The sequence below is a fragment of the Panicum virgatum genome, chromosome 8N (genome assembly GCF_016808335.1).
Source record: "Panicum virgatum strain AP13 chromosome 8N, P.virgatum_v5, whole genome shotgun sequence".
NCBI classification, from domain to species: Eukaryota; Viridiplantae; Streptophyta; class Magnoliopsida; order Poales; family Poaceae; genus Panicum; species Panicum virgatum.
The window spans coordinates 40931585-40947880 of NC_053152.1; the positions used below are offsets into that span (position 1 = coordinate 40931585).

General features: G+C 41.9%; 2 long non-coding RNA genes and 1 pseudogene across 2 annotated transcripts; 2 read left to right on the top strand and 1 right to left on the bottom strand.

Annotated features, from left to right (window-relative positions):
* The first annotated feature begins 317 nt into the window (after nucleotides 1–317).
* Nucleotides 318–1348, top strand: LOC120685974. Its single transcript, XR_005679910.1, has 2 exons — nucleotides 318–604; nucleotides 1075–1348. It is a non-coding gene; the product is annotated as an uncharacterized LOC120685974 (long non-coding RNA).
* Nucleotides 1349–5369: 4021 nt separating this feature from the next.
* Nucleotides 5370–13113, bottom strand: LOC120685062 (annotated as a pseudogene).
* Nucleotides 13114–15123: 2010 nt separating this feature from the next.
* On the top strand, nucleotides 15124–15673 carry LOC120685975. Its single transcript, XR_005679911.1, has 3 exons — nucleotides 15124–15339; nucleotides 15448–15521; nucleotides 15615–15673. It is a non-coding gene; the product is annotated as an uncharacterized LOC120685975 (long non-coding RNA).
* Nucleotides 15674–16296: the final 623 nt, after the last annotated feature.

The window sequence follows — 16296 nt, forward strand, 5'->3', positions numbered from 1 at the left end:
CATTTATTATTTTCAAACTGAACTCAATTCTAAACATGCGAAACAGACCATCTTGATTGGCTGAGTCATTATTCTGGGTTCTGACATGCTCAGCTTCACATAGCCCTTCTTCGACACTGAAGTTTGTATTTTGGATGTAAAGTTACGATGTAAAGTAATATGTATTCCTGCAATATTAGAGTTCATCTACAATTGTTACATATATGACCTTACCTGACTACAACAAAGCATCTCTTCTCATTTGCAGATATAGTGCTAACTAAAAAAATACTTTTCGGTCAATGCTTAAGCATCTCTTTACATTTGCAGCTATAGTGTTATCTAGAAGAAAAACTTCTTGCTCAATGCTTCAGTAGCGTGTAATGTATCCTAATGCTCCTATGGATGGACTTATGTGTTATACCTTGCTATTGCCGCTCAATGCATTTAGATACAGTAAGTTCCAATATCCTCCACAATGTCAGTTTTATATCTCCAAGTATTTTGTTTAGTGCATTTTGACTTTTCCTTAACTTTCGATGCTATAGGTATGTTGATAAACTGACTTATCCTTCTCTCTAGCTATCTCATATGATCTTGGACATTCCTACACATCTTTCAATTAGTAAGTCGTGTGGTATTTATGAGACTACAATATGTTTCTGTTTTTTGGGTTCCCTCGCAGTACAGCTTACCTTCTACACATTTGTACTCCTACAAATCTGAGGATGATTTAATCATATCAGCAGGCCTGGAGCAGCAGTATATAAATTTATAATGCCTCTGACCCCCCCCCCCCCTCCCCCACACACACACTCTTAAAACTGTTTACACATTGAACACTGTCCCAATGCTTGAGGTATTTTCTGCAAGCTCTTTATTTTGCCCGTGCAGTCTAAAATACTATAGGTAGTGTGACCATTCCTACATTTCAATAAGGTGTCCGTATAATTTCATTGTTCTTTAAATACAGAATGTTCAACCTCTTACTATAAGGCTTCTAATTCCAAATAACTTTTGTTGCTGTCCTTTAAATAAATTAACTTTTGTTCTTGAAACATACAACCCATTGATTATTTTCTTTTCCATATACAGAGATTACGTGCAGGAGTACAACCACACGTATGGGTTGTATTCTGGCTTCAACAGTCACATAGACAAAACTAAGCATGTGGTTTCTACATCTTTCTGCACTTCATTTTTCTTTCCGTTACTCCATAACATAACAATGCCATGGAACTACTTTCTCCAAACTGACTCTGGACATTACACGGTCCTTCTACTGGCATATGTATATATGTAGCCTTATATCTTTTTAATGTATCTATTCCGAAAAGATGCAGCCACTATAGAATCCAGTTATTTTTTATGTATTCTTTCATTGCTTCCATCTATAATCATATAATGCGCTATATTTCCAGCTTGGTGCCCCGTGCGAAGCACGGGGGTACCTGCTAGTAATCTCTGATGCTGAATGCTGTTTCGAAATTCCCAAACTTGCTAACTTGTCACTGTCCATCCGTGCCTTCTGGTGTTGGGCTGTGGGTTTTGGGCTCGCCTGGCTCCATCCAGAATTGAGGCTGATTTGCCCTTACCCCACCCAAAGGCTTTTTTTTTTGTAGTCATGGTGATTTAATTTATTTAAATTAAAGTAAACAATGTGAAGTAGACATGCTGGATCAGTTGCGTTTCCCAAATTCCATCAATGACTAATTGGGTCAAAACAAAGTAAATGATCAATGATTGAGGTATTATGTGTGCGTATATGATTAGCTGTAAAAAAAAATGATGCAGGTGCAATTACATTTATTGAACTAACCATCAAAATATGAACAAAATGACATAGGTTAGTATCTCTTAAGCCTGGAGAGAAACATTGAAGTTGCAAATGATATTGTTTGAAATATTGAAGTTGGAAAGGAGTTGAGACGATGTGTCATCAACTAAAATTTCAGCAACGTTTGAAGAGCTCTACATTTACTGAGTCCTGAGAGAGATGAGAATAATGCAGGAACCCGTCGTTTTCACAACACCATCCTCTTCAACTGCCAGCACGAGCACAGTTCGTAAATACCGTCTTTGCTTCCTTGTACAGGCAATCACCTGTCCAGTGCTCTAAAGATTGATCTGTATTGGTATACAGAGAGAGGTAGTCGACTGCAATCACTGCAGGTCCGCAGTTGCTTTTAGCATTCAAACTGAAAATGATGTGGGGATGGGGATCCTATACGTTGGATCTGGCAATGAAATTAGCAGAGGCCGCGAATTGAATGAACACAGGGACCATTTTGCTGTTTTATACGTACAGTTTCCTTGGTTACACGATCAATCTGCTGAGACAATTCTTTCTATCGCATTAATTTTTCGTCTGTAATTCAGGATGGTCTGAAACCCTGAATTTGCTTTTGCTAAGCAATTGACTGAAAACCTCTGGAGCTGAAGGTGGCTTGCTTTGAAATGAAGTAATCTGAAACAGTTGTTCAGAAAGAAAAATGGAACTGAATCACGGCTTCGAATATGCAAGATCCATATGCAACATTCTGAAGATGAAAACAACTGTTAGCTAACAGGCAAGTGGGCTCATCAAACAGTATGAATTTCACAGTTAGTTTTCTGTTGCAGCATCAGAAAAGGAATAAAGCCCATCATCTTGGGTCCCCCATGGGTTGAGCCTGATTGGCCCTTGCCCCTCCCAAAGGCATTTTTTCGTAGTCATGGTGATTTAATTTATTTAACTTAAAGTAAACAATGTTGTTTTTTTGGTCGTGAATGTATGCTAATTGCACAGTACAACATTTAGTTTAAAAAATAAATTGTATTAATTCAATAGCTATATGAAAATAAAAATAGTAACACTATGTGTTGATTTGTCAAATTTAGGCGCATGTAAAGGAGCAGTAAACACATTAAACTTTATTACAAAATAAATTGTTTGTATAAGTAGCAATGCACGTTGACCCTTCCAAAGCATTCGGCTGGTCATTATGGCAATGTAACGTTTGCTTTTACCGTGCTTCTAACACATCCCTATATACAATATTTTTGTCCTTTTACCAGATGGGTCAACTTCATTGTTAGGTCAAAACAATGGCGGACCCAGGAATCAAGCGGAGCCTGGGACAAGTCTACACCCACGCACCAGCTAATTTGACTTGCCTCTCTCGTGGTGGTCAACGCACAGCAATTCTCTTCCAACCCACACACGGACTCTCTGGTGGTATGGCGAGTTGGCGACAGGAGCCCGGGCACGTGCCCAGGGTCGCCAGGGCCCTGGGTCCGCCCCTAGGTCTAAACAAAATCCATGTCGTCTGCCTGGACACACCTCTTGAAAGGGCAACATATAACTGTCCATGTGCAAATACAGGCTCTGGTAGATAGATACCCACAATTGGAATTGTGTGCTTTGTTAATAGTCATAGCAAAACTCAGCCTGATTGGAAATTGCTTCTGTTTGAACTTGAAGGGCAGGTTTCTTGGAATGAAAACCCTCTTTCCATGATGCTGTCCATTGACGATTTCAGCATCTATTGCATTATCTTCAAAAGCCCTTCCTACTAACCGTGTACCATTACAAAGACCATTGTGAGGATCAAGATTTCGAAGTAGTATAATAGGACAATTCTTCTTGACCTTTAACTCGTGTGGAGGCAAGCCATTAGGCGTTATGGAGTTCAGAAAATCAAGTGGGTAATTGTTATTTGAATCATCATCAATAGAATCAAAACTATAAAATATCTTCTCCTTACCTGGAAAAACAGAAATCATACGTGAATTCAGAGCATCTACATGCTCATTCCTTGTAGATAGGATTGCTCGTTCACTCATGTAATCACGAGAAGTATAGAATTTGGTAATATTTGGAAATACACACTCAATTAGTCTGTCAAGAGATTCCTCTGATTTGTACTCGATGATGATGTAATCTGGGAGCTGGACATAGTCATTTTGACAAGATACTTTCGTGCCATTCCCAATCCGTAACAAGAACTCAGAATACCATATATCATTTTGAGCTCTCATATTTTTAATGAGGTATATCTTGTGTATTTTTCCCATAGATATGAGTGTTGTAGGGTGGCGTCAGTGATCTGAGCTCTGGTCCCCCTCGGGACAACTGGTAGAACCTGCCTAAAATCTCCTCCAAAAACCATGACCTTTCCACCAAAGGGTGAGCACGAACCCATTATATCTTGAAGTGTTCTATCTAGTGTCTCGACTGCTTCTCTCCTTGTCATGCCAACTTCATCCCAAATAATCAAAGATGCAGCACACATTAAAGCAGCAGTACCACTTTGTTTCGTAAAATTACACACTGCGTTATCAGAAATCTTGATTGGGATCTTAAATCTCGAGTGAGCCGTGCGACCACCATGCATTATAGAAGCTGCAATCCCAGATGTGGCAGTTGCAACCGCGATCAGATCCATAGATCGCACCTTGGCGAGCAATACAACAACAACAACAATAACATAGCCTTTTTTTCCCAAGCAAGTTGGGGTAGGCTAGAGATGAAACCCGAAAGAAATAAGTTCAAAGTTCAGGCACATTGATAGCTAGTCTCCAAGCGCTCATATCCAAAGCTATCTCTTTAGAGATATTCCAATCCTTAAGGCCTCTCTTAACCGACTCATCCCACATCAGTTTAGGTCTACCTCTACCCCTCTTTACATTATCGACCCGCTCAAGAACCCCATTACGCACCGGCGCCTCAGGAGGCCTTCGTTGGACATGTCCAAACCATCTCAGCCGATGCTGGATAAGTTTCTCCTCAATTGGTGCCACCCCGACCCTATCCCGAATAACTTCGTTTTGGACTCTATCCCTCCTTGTGTGCTCGCAAAACCACCGCAACATCCGCATCTCTGCTACACTCAGTTGCTGGACATGTCGCCTTTTTGTAGGCCAACATTCAGCACCGCATAACATCGCCGGATGAATTGTTGTCCTATAGAATTTACCTTTTAGCTTTTGTGGCACCCTCTTGTCACAAAGGATGCCAGAAGCTTGTCGCCATTTCAACCAGCCAGCTGAAATTCTATGCCTAACATCTTCATCAATGTCGCCATCCTTTTGTAGCACCGATCCTAAATACCGAAAAGTATCATTCTGGATCACCACTTGCCCATCTAGACTAACGTCCCCCCCTCATGCCTAGTCGCGCTGAAATCGCACATCATGTACTCGGTCTTGGTCCTACTAAGTCTGAACCCTTTCGACTCTAACGTGCGTCTCCACAGCTCTAACTTCCTATTAACCCCTGCCCTACTCTCGTCAACTAGCACCACATCATCAGCAAAGAGCATACACCAAGGGATCTCACCTTGTATATCCCTTGTGACCTCATCCATCACTAAAACAAATAAATAAGGGCTCAATGCTGACCCCTGGTGTAGGCCTATGTTAATAGGAAAGTCAGTGGTGTTGCCATCACATGTCCGGACAAACGTCGTCGCATCCTTGTACATATCCTTAATGAGGGTAATGTACTTAGTTGGGACTTTGTGCTTCTCCAAAGCCCACCACATGACATTTCTCAGTACTTTGTCATATGCCTTCTCAAGGTCAATGAAGACCATGTGCAAGTCCTTCTTCTGCTCCCTATATCTCTCCATCAATTGTCGTATTAAGAAAATCGCCTCCATGGTTGACCTTCCAGGCATGAACCCAAATTGGTTTTGGGTCACACTTGTCACTCTTCTTAGGCGATGCTCGATAACCCTCTCCCAAAGCTTCATCATATGGCTCATCAGCTTAATCCCACGATAGTTAGTACAACTTTGAACATCGCCCTTGTTTTTGAAGATATGTACTAATATACTTCTCCTCCATTCTTCCGGCATCTTGTTTGACCGAAAAATGAGATTAAAAAGCTTAGTTAACCATATTATTGCTCTATCTCCTAGGCATCTCCACACCTCAATGGGAATACCATCAGGGCCCATCGCTTTACCTCCCTTCATCCTCTTCAAAGCCTCCCCGATCTCTACCTCCTGAATTCTCCTCACAAAACATCTATTGGTATCGTCAAAAGAGTCATCTAACTCAAGGGTAGGGCTCTCACTCTCCCCATTAAACAACTTGTCGAAGTACACTCTCCATCTATCCATGATCTCCTCATCTTTCACTAGCAGTCGATCTGTCCCATCCTTATTACATTTGATTTGGTTGATGTCCCTTGTCTTCCGCTCGCGGATCCTAGCCATCCTATAAATGTCCTTCTCCCCTTCTTTCGTGCCTAGTTGCTGATACAGGTCATCATACGCCTTACCCTTTGCTACACTCACAGCTCGCTTTGCAACTCTCTTCGCTAATTTATAGCCCTCGATGTTGGCTGCACTCTTGTCAAGGTGGAGACGCTTGAAACACTCCTTCTTCTCCTTAATAGCCCTTTGCACCTCGTCGTTCCACCACCAGGTGTCTTTCCCCTCCTGTTTGCCTCCCCTACTCACGCCAAACACCTCTGAGGCCACCTTCCAAACACATGCTGCCATCTTTAGCCACATGTCATCTGCGTCTTCTCCTTCTTCCCAAGGCCCCTCACCTAGCATCCTTTCCTTAAACGCTTGTGCCGCTTTCCCTCTAAGCTTCCACCACTTTGTTCTCGCAATCTTGGCACGTTTGTCCCGGTGGACACGTACCCGAAGACGAAAGTCCGCCACCACAAGCTTGTGTTGAGGGACAACACACTCCCCAGGTATCACCTTACAATCTAAGCAATCACGTCTATCCTCCCTCCTAGCAAGGATAAAGTCGATCTGGCTCGAGTGTTGTCCACTACGAAACGTCACAAGATGGGATTCCCTCTTCTTAAACACAGTATTCGCTATCAACAAGTCGTAGGCTAACGCGAAGTTCAACACATCCTCTCCCTCTTGACTCCTGCTACCATACCCAAAACCCCCGTGCACTCGCTCGAACCCTACATTAGTCGCACACATATGGCCGTTGAGATTTCCTCCTATGAAGAGTTTCTCGCTGATAGGCACGGTACTAACCATGCTATCTAGATCTTCCCAGAACTGCATCTTGGTGTTCTCACTAAGGCCTACCTGAGGGGCATAGGCACTGATCACATTCAAATCCGAATCTCCAACTACCAACCGGATTAGGATAATCCGGTCGCCTTGCCTTCTAACCTCTACGACTCCATCCTTAAGGCTCCTATCAATCAAGATGCCTACACCATTCCTACCCGGAGTTGCTCCCGTGTACCAAAGCTTGAAGCCAGTATCCTCAACCTCCTTCGCCTTCTGGCCCTTCCATTTAGTCTCCTGAACGCATAGAATATTTACACGCCTCCTAATTGCTGCATCAACTAGCTCTCACAACTTACCCGTTAGGGACCCTACGTTCCAGCTACCTATACGAATCCTAGTTGGCTCGGCTGGCTTCCTTACCCTTCACACCCATCGAGAGAAGTGCGAAGACCCTTGCTCATTTTTCACTACACCCGGGCGTAGATGTAGCGCGCCATTCAGGTGACGACCCTACCCTTGCTCACTTATCATCGTACCCAGGTCACGATACGACGCGCCCTTGGGGGGATGGCGACCCGGCCCTTGCTCATTTATCACCACACCCGGGTTCCGATGTAGCGCGTCACTAAGAGGGTTACGCTCCAATGAGTTTCTTGTGGGTTTCAAATCCATTAGAGTAGCTATTTTTTATGCTGGTTTGCCAAAACCTAACGCAACCCTCCTCCTTTATCCGGGCTTGGGACCGGCTATGCTGAGACGACTCAGGAGAAGAGAGTCTTCCAGTCAGCTTGGCGAGCAATGCTTTATATAAATATGTTTTATCGGTGCCACCAGGACCATCCACAAAAAAAAACATTGCCTTTCCCACTAAGAACGTGTGATAGTATCATATCAAAACCGGACCTTTGTTCTTTATTCAGCGCTGGAATAATTTCCAAGTCCATGGGATCAAATCCAATTTTCCTTTCCTCATTAAGTTCTCTGAAGTAGTCTCTAGATATTTCATCTACAGAAAAGCAACAGTTTAGTTACATTGACATGATCCCATTAGTATAGATGTGTACTGACAATCCAACAAGAAACATAGCATCAATTTCAATTGTTTACCTGTTGATACATGCAACTCTGGAAGTCCGTAGCTTCGGATATCTTTACCCATAGATGAGACGATATCAGAGACATCTCTGAGAACCAACTGCTCAACATTTGTTGAAGACCCATTGCCACGACGATAATCTTCCGCCATAGCTTCAAAATGCTTATCCCATAGAGCTCGAATATTAGTATACTCACAGAAAACAATAATAGTAGCAAACAACCTTTGCAGAGCGTATGGCATCTTAAAAGTTGTAGCTTCAGTCAATGCATCATCCAAACTTTTATCAGTTTCAACAAGTCCCATGACCTCACATGCCTCTCTGAAAGCTGAACACAACAGGCCCCGAACTTTACGGAGAGATTCATATGAAGTTGCACCCCTCACGTGATTTAGAAGTACTCGAAGATAATACCTTTCGCCTTCTGCCGGGTGGGCATACACCAGCCTGCCAATCTGAAATCTTCTTTTTCTTTTTTGCCACCGCTTTTTTTGAACTGTTCCATGTGTAGTGTTCTGGGAACTCCCTGTATAGAAACTTGTGTGCATTCGGGTCATCACGATTTGTGCAAAAATATTCAGTAAGCATAGACCTTTGGGAACTCGAACATTTGACAACGTCCTCCAAATTTTCATTTTCCTTAAATGGAACCATGTGCATACCAGGCATATGGACCTGCTTTTGCAGGACAGGTGGGTTCATTGAGTATATAGGAAACCGATATAATCTGTAAACTGCTTCTATTGCAGTAATGCATCTAGCTTTCCGATACTGCTTGATCTCATTTACATCTAAATCAGAGTTACCACCAGGACCAACACTGAAAGAAGCACAACCACTCCCTTTATAGATGTACTTATACAAATATTTGACACCTTTGATACTGTAGCACACCTCAACATTAATATGACAGTTGTATCACATGAGTAACGTGGGATTATATGGCACTACCCATCTGTTATCTAGCCACTTGTTCCTGATACGAACCTGGTTACCGTCCTGATGTCTCCTATAAATAGGGTATGCATCTTTGCCCTGCTGGGTAGCTTCGCAAAACTCACGGGGGTAGTTGAATCGGCACTGTCCATCAACCATGCAAGGACATTTAGGATTGAGAATACCACATGGTCCGTGCATCATATGCTTACATACAAGACGATGCAGCAAAGGATAATTCTTCTCATCAGGAAGCTCTGCAGATATATATTTATCAAATGCATCATGACCACTAAGCTTGGCACTGCTGTCCATAATCAGCAAAAAATGTTCATGTGGTAGACCTCTTTTTTGAAACTCAGTAACATGTGCCCAAGCTGCAACCTTCCCAAAGAACTCTTTTGTTATCAGAAAATCTTGTAGATCAATCAGTTTTGCGTGATAAACCCTAGCGACAATGTCAGGTCTATCTTGTGGTGTTTGACTAGGTAATAGCTGTTCAATAATTTCAGGCCATTGCGGGTTGCATGTCATGGTAACAAAGTAATCTGGTTTTCCATACCGTGCGACCAATGCCATTGCATCCATAAACCTACAGGACACATCACGATCACTTCCTGGAAAACTTTTAGATAACACCACTCTCTTTCCTGCATAGGCTGCGTTCACTTCTCCAGCAGCAAGTGTATCCACAATACCCTGTGTTATCAATCACCACGTTGTTAGTCATTTGAAAAACAGATGACCCGCATGTCAGAAAATTTTTCGTCGCCCTCAGGCTCAACAGCGCCTATCAGCGATAAAAACGAATGAATCCCAAGAATAACTTTTTTTTTTGGACGGAGGGAGTAGATGTCAACCAGAATAAATCATTTTTCACCACAAACAATTTTTTGCTTGCTAGGGGCCACAATAATCATGTCGACTTTTTAAAGTCAGCCATTTTAAAAACTGTTCAGATATAATTTGGGTTGGGTTGGATTTGGGGAGGGGGTGGGTGGGATCGGGGTCCAGATCCACAAAATTCAGTTCCAAATTGAAATTGATCGAGCAACAACCCATTCCAAAAGCCAAACGCTTCCCAAGGCCCAAGCCGTTGATGAGAGTCCATCTTTTCATCACAAAAGCCTATACGTCACGATCACAAGGCTAAACAAGGACTGCTTATTGCTTTATTTTTCTGTAAGCACTGTAAACCACTATATGTTGGTTTGCATCAGCCTAAGGACCAAAGAAGAGCAATGCTAACGGTATGTGACTGTGTGCCGACCTTTTCTTTCCTTTTATTTTTCTTTTTTGCAAGTGACATTTATCACATTTAGGATTGGTGTTTATTCTTCCTACAATACTCACTTCTCTAGCATGACCATACGTGTATTTGTTTCTAAATCTTTGAGTTTCCCCTTTATGAACATTTTTAGGAAGTGATTACTAACCTGGTAAAGGTCAGCGTGTATAATAGCTTGATTCTCCGGGCGTGCATGCCAATCAAGGCGCATAGATTCCACCTTGATGTACATGTCAACTAACCACGGCTGAAAAAGTCGCCCACCGTAGAAAAATATGACAAACACCCCATCACGTATTTGCAACATATAACAGTAGTACTCCCGTGCGCTAACATGAAAACGTGAACCCCTTCGTTCTGAAAAAACAATTATAATGGTGAGGCAGCAGGAATTCGAGAAGATTTGAAAATATCAGAAGATGAGGCTACACAGAACACCTCCGTCACCACCACCAGCATCATCCATGCAACCACCATCATCACTGTCACATCTGGCGTCATGAAGAGAAGCTGCAACATGATTAATGGTTTAACAATTTAGGAAATATCTTTAAATCACGTGACATACATAGACTCTGATCAAAAGTGATCGAAGCTCACCTCCTGCTTCCAGATCATCACCAAGTACGTTGTTTCCCGTTGTTGGTCTCAACTCTCTAACGACTAAGATACATATAAAATCAAAAGTAAGCATGTGTAATGTAAGTTTCAAAATCAAGGATGAAAGGCAGCAGGTTTATGTCCATTAAGCATGTATAATGTAAGTTTCAAAATAAAGGATGAAAAGCAGCGGGTTTATGTCCATTATGAACCTGTTTTTTTCTGTCTAGTGTAATTTCTCTTCTTTCGCGGAAAACGCTTCATCGGCGCAAACTCTAATAATATTTTTTTTAACTTCCCATCCTGTTTCACCAGCTGGGTAAAATACTGGGTACGCTAGAGGATCATAGCATCCATGGTATGCTCTTATATAATGCGATCGTCCTTCATTTCCATAGATTAATATGCTCTGTTCAAAACAACGTTGTTGGTCACTGCCCTCCACCCATATTGCAGCAACCTGATTTTCAGCTGGGGCATTATATCTCCTTTGATCTACCGATATGCTTGTATTTAGTTCAATGCAATAGTCTGGTAAACTTCCAATGTCCTCCAAACGCTTGAATAAATGGACATACGGATTATGGGTCCGCAGAATACCCAACACCTTTCTGATTACATTTGCATTGCATCAAGATGTGGTGAACGCTTGATTCTATGTGTCATATTTTCGTCTGTATCATAAAAATAAAGCTGCATATGTCGTGGACCATTACCACCAGGAACCAATGGTAAATTTGACCATGGACTTTGAAAGCATAAACACCAGTTCCTGTGAAGATAATAAATATTTCCACGTTACATAATCCTACTAAAAAAAGTGGTATATATAATGAGATCAGTCATGTATGTATACCTGATGCTGTGGCAAGGTGTCGGTCAACACTTGCTCCAAAACTTGTAAATGCAAAGTGTGAGTTGAAATATCTGATGTTGTTTCTAAAATATAGGGCATCCTTGTCTGTTTGACTTGTGAACAGTATACGAAGTTCGTTAGGTATATCCGAGATACATATATTGACCTTCCCTTGCTTGCCTGCAACAAAAACCGGGGCCTTCCCCAGGAAATTTAAAAGCTCCACAATACTCGCAATTATGTACTTTGCGAAGAACATGATGTTTCTTTGGCACATCACGATAAAGTTGCTCATACTGGTCACGTGTATTCCGGCTTTGATCAGAGTCTTTTCGAGTAAGGAAATATTCATCTGCATTTCAAATAATAATTAATAAATTCATTATTTTTTAATTAAAAAACAGTACACAAATATGACTTAAATTTGCACACCTTTATCATTATAAAGTATATTTTCCTGATCCTCATGCATTGACCGAATATCACCATACTGGACATCAGGTTCAAAGCACTCCAGGTCTTCCGGATCTATATATGCAGCAGGAAAATAGACATTTATATGGAACAAAAATGGATTAATTAATAATTAAAAGTGATCAAAACAAACACCTTGAAAAGCTATGTCGGGTTCATCTGGTTCCCATATTCCAGCTCGATTTGCTTCGCCATTGAATGGAGGGTCTACAACAAAAATGTTATTTAAACCATAACAAATCACGTGGATTGTTTTTAAAATAACAATTTATGCCACAAACATATGCATATAGATTACATATGTTGAATAACAATAGTTTAACTAATACCTCTTGAACGTGTTTGAATATGTGTAACTCTACTTTGCAATGAAGGTTGATCCACATGCTTCATAGGCGTGTTAACTATAAAATTATACACAAATTAACACGTGGCCATGGTATATAGAAATACTTTTTGTATAAACCAAGGTACTAATACTGTACCTTCAATTAATGTATTATTAATACTATTTTTCTTCAAACGGGCTTCAACTATCTTGGAAATCTTATGTTGTTTGGCCAAAGTAGATAAGTTGTTGTATCTGTTCCTCTCTCTTTGCCTTTTAACAGCTTCCGGGGTTAGTTCATCCAATATTTCTGATTGACTAAGCATGATACAAGGCAATTTAGTAACAATATTAAGACCTTCAAGTGTTTCTTCGTCCATTACTCCTGGATATAAAAATACATTTGATCATGGGGCAAACTGATTTAAAAACAATATCCTAATTTTTTGCATTTAACTTAATTTTTTACCTGAGTTATTAACAATTGAATTATTATTTTCTGCTAATCTCTCGCCTTGCAGACAATGGTAGTTTTTTCTCTTCCTAGTGTTGATAGCTTCCTTACGGTTTTTGTCCATGCGCGAATACCTTTCCCGTGCTTTTTCCCGCCTACGGTCCAAGCGCTCTTGCTCTGGATCATTAGATGGAACAAATGATATAGTTCACACGTAAAACATATGCTAATATCTGAAAGTATGTCAAACAAGCTAACCATTAACTAACCTGTTGGTGTCAAGATGGTGTTTGTCGTTGAATTTTGCACCGGATTATTACAGAATGTAGGAGTAGATAACGGCATGACACCCATGGGTGAAACGTCTGCTCATTAGCAAAACCATAAACAAAATCAACATCCTTTAAGTGCAGGTAATAAGCCATAAGGAAATTGTAACATTGATACCTGATGCCGCAAGTTGTTCGGCCTTCTTACGATGGTAGTTTTCCCTGCGTTTGGCGTTAAGCGCGGCTCTTTTGTCTTCAGACATGGAAGCATATTTTTGTCTAGACTTTGACCTCTTTGCAAATTTTGAGATCTTTTGGTGATGATTTGAATGAGTAATCTTTGAAATCACCTCGAGTTCGTAGGCTGGAACTCTGCTCTGGACAGAGGCGGTCTGACCGGTCGAAGAAACCGGTCTGACCAGTCTAGAACATCAACTCCGGCCCGACCGGTCTGACCTTGTCGGAGCGAGCGGTCTGACCGGTCAGATCCAGCGACACTGCTGTTTGGGTGTTTCTCGTTATTGCTTCCGCTTAGCTTCCTAGGGCGTTTTGCAAAGAGATAGCTAGTCCATAGCTACTCTCTCATATCCTAGGTTTGAGGGCTTGTGATGATTTTCGGGATATAGGCCGACTGTCACACCCCAAAATTTCAATTTTGGGTTGTGAATATATTTTCGAATATAATTATCCATCTTCTGAATATTTCAAGAATTTTCCAGAGTTTTCTGGCATTTATTCTCACTTTTTCCTAAGAGCTGAATCCATTTAATGGAAAGTTCTAAAATATTCTTTTATGGGATTCAAATATTTTATTTGGACTCCTCGTGTCTCAAAATATCTTCAGGATTTTTCTTGGCATTTTTGAGATTTTTAGGATATATTTTTCTGAATTAAAAGATTTATCTAGACTTTTCTAGATTTATTATAAGCCTGAAAATATATTCTGAGCGATCGAAATTCTTTTATCTTTTATTTCCGGACTGTATTCAACTTGGTTTGCCCATCGAGTTTTCAATTCTCTAATCTTTCACCTTGATCAAATCATGCTCGAAACAAAGTCTTATCTCGATTTCGGCGTTTTTCGATGATATTTCACTGTCATCACCGTCAATTTCGACGACCAGCACCGTCGCTCTGAAATACTAGTTCCATCTGATCCCCCTCATCCACCACAGCCTGCTGAGGCCGAGCGCCGCCGGCTGTTGGCTGTCCGATTCACCGACTCCTCCGCCCGCCCTCCAAATCCAAGACTTCCTAGAGTATCATCGCGACGTGCCGCAGCCTCACCACCAGTAGCCGCTCTCGATTCGTCGCTGAGAAGCTCCGTCGTCGCGAAAACCTGAACCATGGCCGCTTTGTTGCAGCATGGGAGAGCACCTTCACGTATTTCCCTTGCTCTCTTTCTCTTGTTATTAAATCGTGGGGCCAGCTAGCCAGTCCCATCTCGTTGATTTCTCTCGTGCTCAACTAAAACTCAAACGGAGTCAAAGTCTTACCCACCAACATTCTGGTTGTACACAGCACGTGAGGCCTGGTTCACTTGGCCTTATAGAAGAAACAAACAAAAAAAGAGAAGGCCGAGCCTCCCTGCGATCTGCTCTTGCTCCGCCGGCCCAAGCCTACACGAGGCCCTGCTACCCCGAACGGCAGCCGTCCCAGTCGAGTCTGGCCTAGGCACGAGCCATCGCCGTTCCTGGCGTGCACGCCACGCCCGGCCAGGGTGTTGCGCCATATAAATCCCGAGGCCAAATCCCCTGTGACCTGCCGTAGCATCGCCGGCCCTAGGCCATCGCGATCCCCTCGGCCACGCACCTCCCTGCTGCTCGCATCTCTCCGTGCTCCCTGTCTTCTCGAGCACAGCGCCGCCGCCAGAAAGCCGAGCGCCCAAGTCTTCCCGGCAGACCCCCCATCGCGCATCCCCTCCCAGCCAGTGCTACTGCGTGTTGGAGCCGAGAGCCCAGGCCTCCAGCGATCTGGCCTCCTGCTAGAGCCCTACACCTCGCCTTCTGTCAAGGCCCTGGGAAATCACGAGCACAAGGGCCCTGCACGTAACATCTTGTCTCACTCGTTCCCGGCCATCGGTGAGTACGTCCAGAGCTTCCCCTTGATTTCCTTTTTCTCTCGCTTGTCTGTTCTCGTGCCCTCCCTGCACCCCAAGCATCATCACCAGAAGCCATGGTTATGTGCAGATCACCGCTGCCGTCTCCGAGCAGACCATGGGCGTCTCTTCCTGACCAGATTCCAGGCACTACGATGCATTGGAGTAAGTTATAAAACGGAATTCCCTCATCGTCCTCTTTCTTCTCCCCCAAATTCCAAGTCCTCTCATGCCTTAAATCATCGTTAATTTGACCAGCAGCGAGCTTCTGTCCGCCAGCCACAGAGGAGCCCGAGTTTTGCAGATTGACCCCTGAAATCTGCAGTTAATAGCAAGTAGGTCCATGCAGCCTTGTTTCTTCCATAGTTTCCACGTTTTAACTCTGTTTTAGTTTGTTCTTGTTGCGTTAGCTTTGTTTCAGTATAAGCTATCGTTTAGTAGTGTTGTTGTTCCGTAGTTCTGGTTTTATAATTAAAATTTAGAATTAATTTAATCAATGACTTTTGAAACTAGTTTTTCTTATTAAAAGTAAATTAGAGCTCTACATCGATTTTCATAATTAATGTTAATATGATTAAATATTCACTTAAATGTGTTTCTAAATGATTTGTTTAGTTCAAACCACGGATCATAAAGTTCTACGCTAGATGTTCTCACCTGTCTTTAATTTTCTAGTTAAATAGTTAACTGGTCTAACTTATATTGAAATTTGATAAATAAAATATGACTAAGTTTATCTCATCTTTACAAATATAATTCAATATGATTTAGTTAATCTGGATATTTCTTTTAAATATCCCTTACTTGTGTTTTTCCTAATTAAAATAAATCTAGCTTATAGTTTTTTTTCTTTTATAATATAAATCTTTCGATAGCTGTTTCTTTTCAACCCTAGCTCCGTTTTCGCGTTCTTGCGCTCTCGTAACCGTAGCAGTGAGCC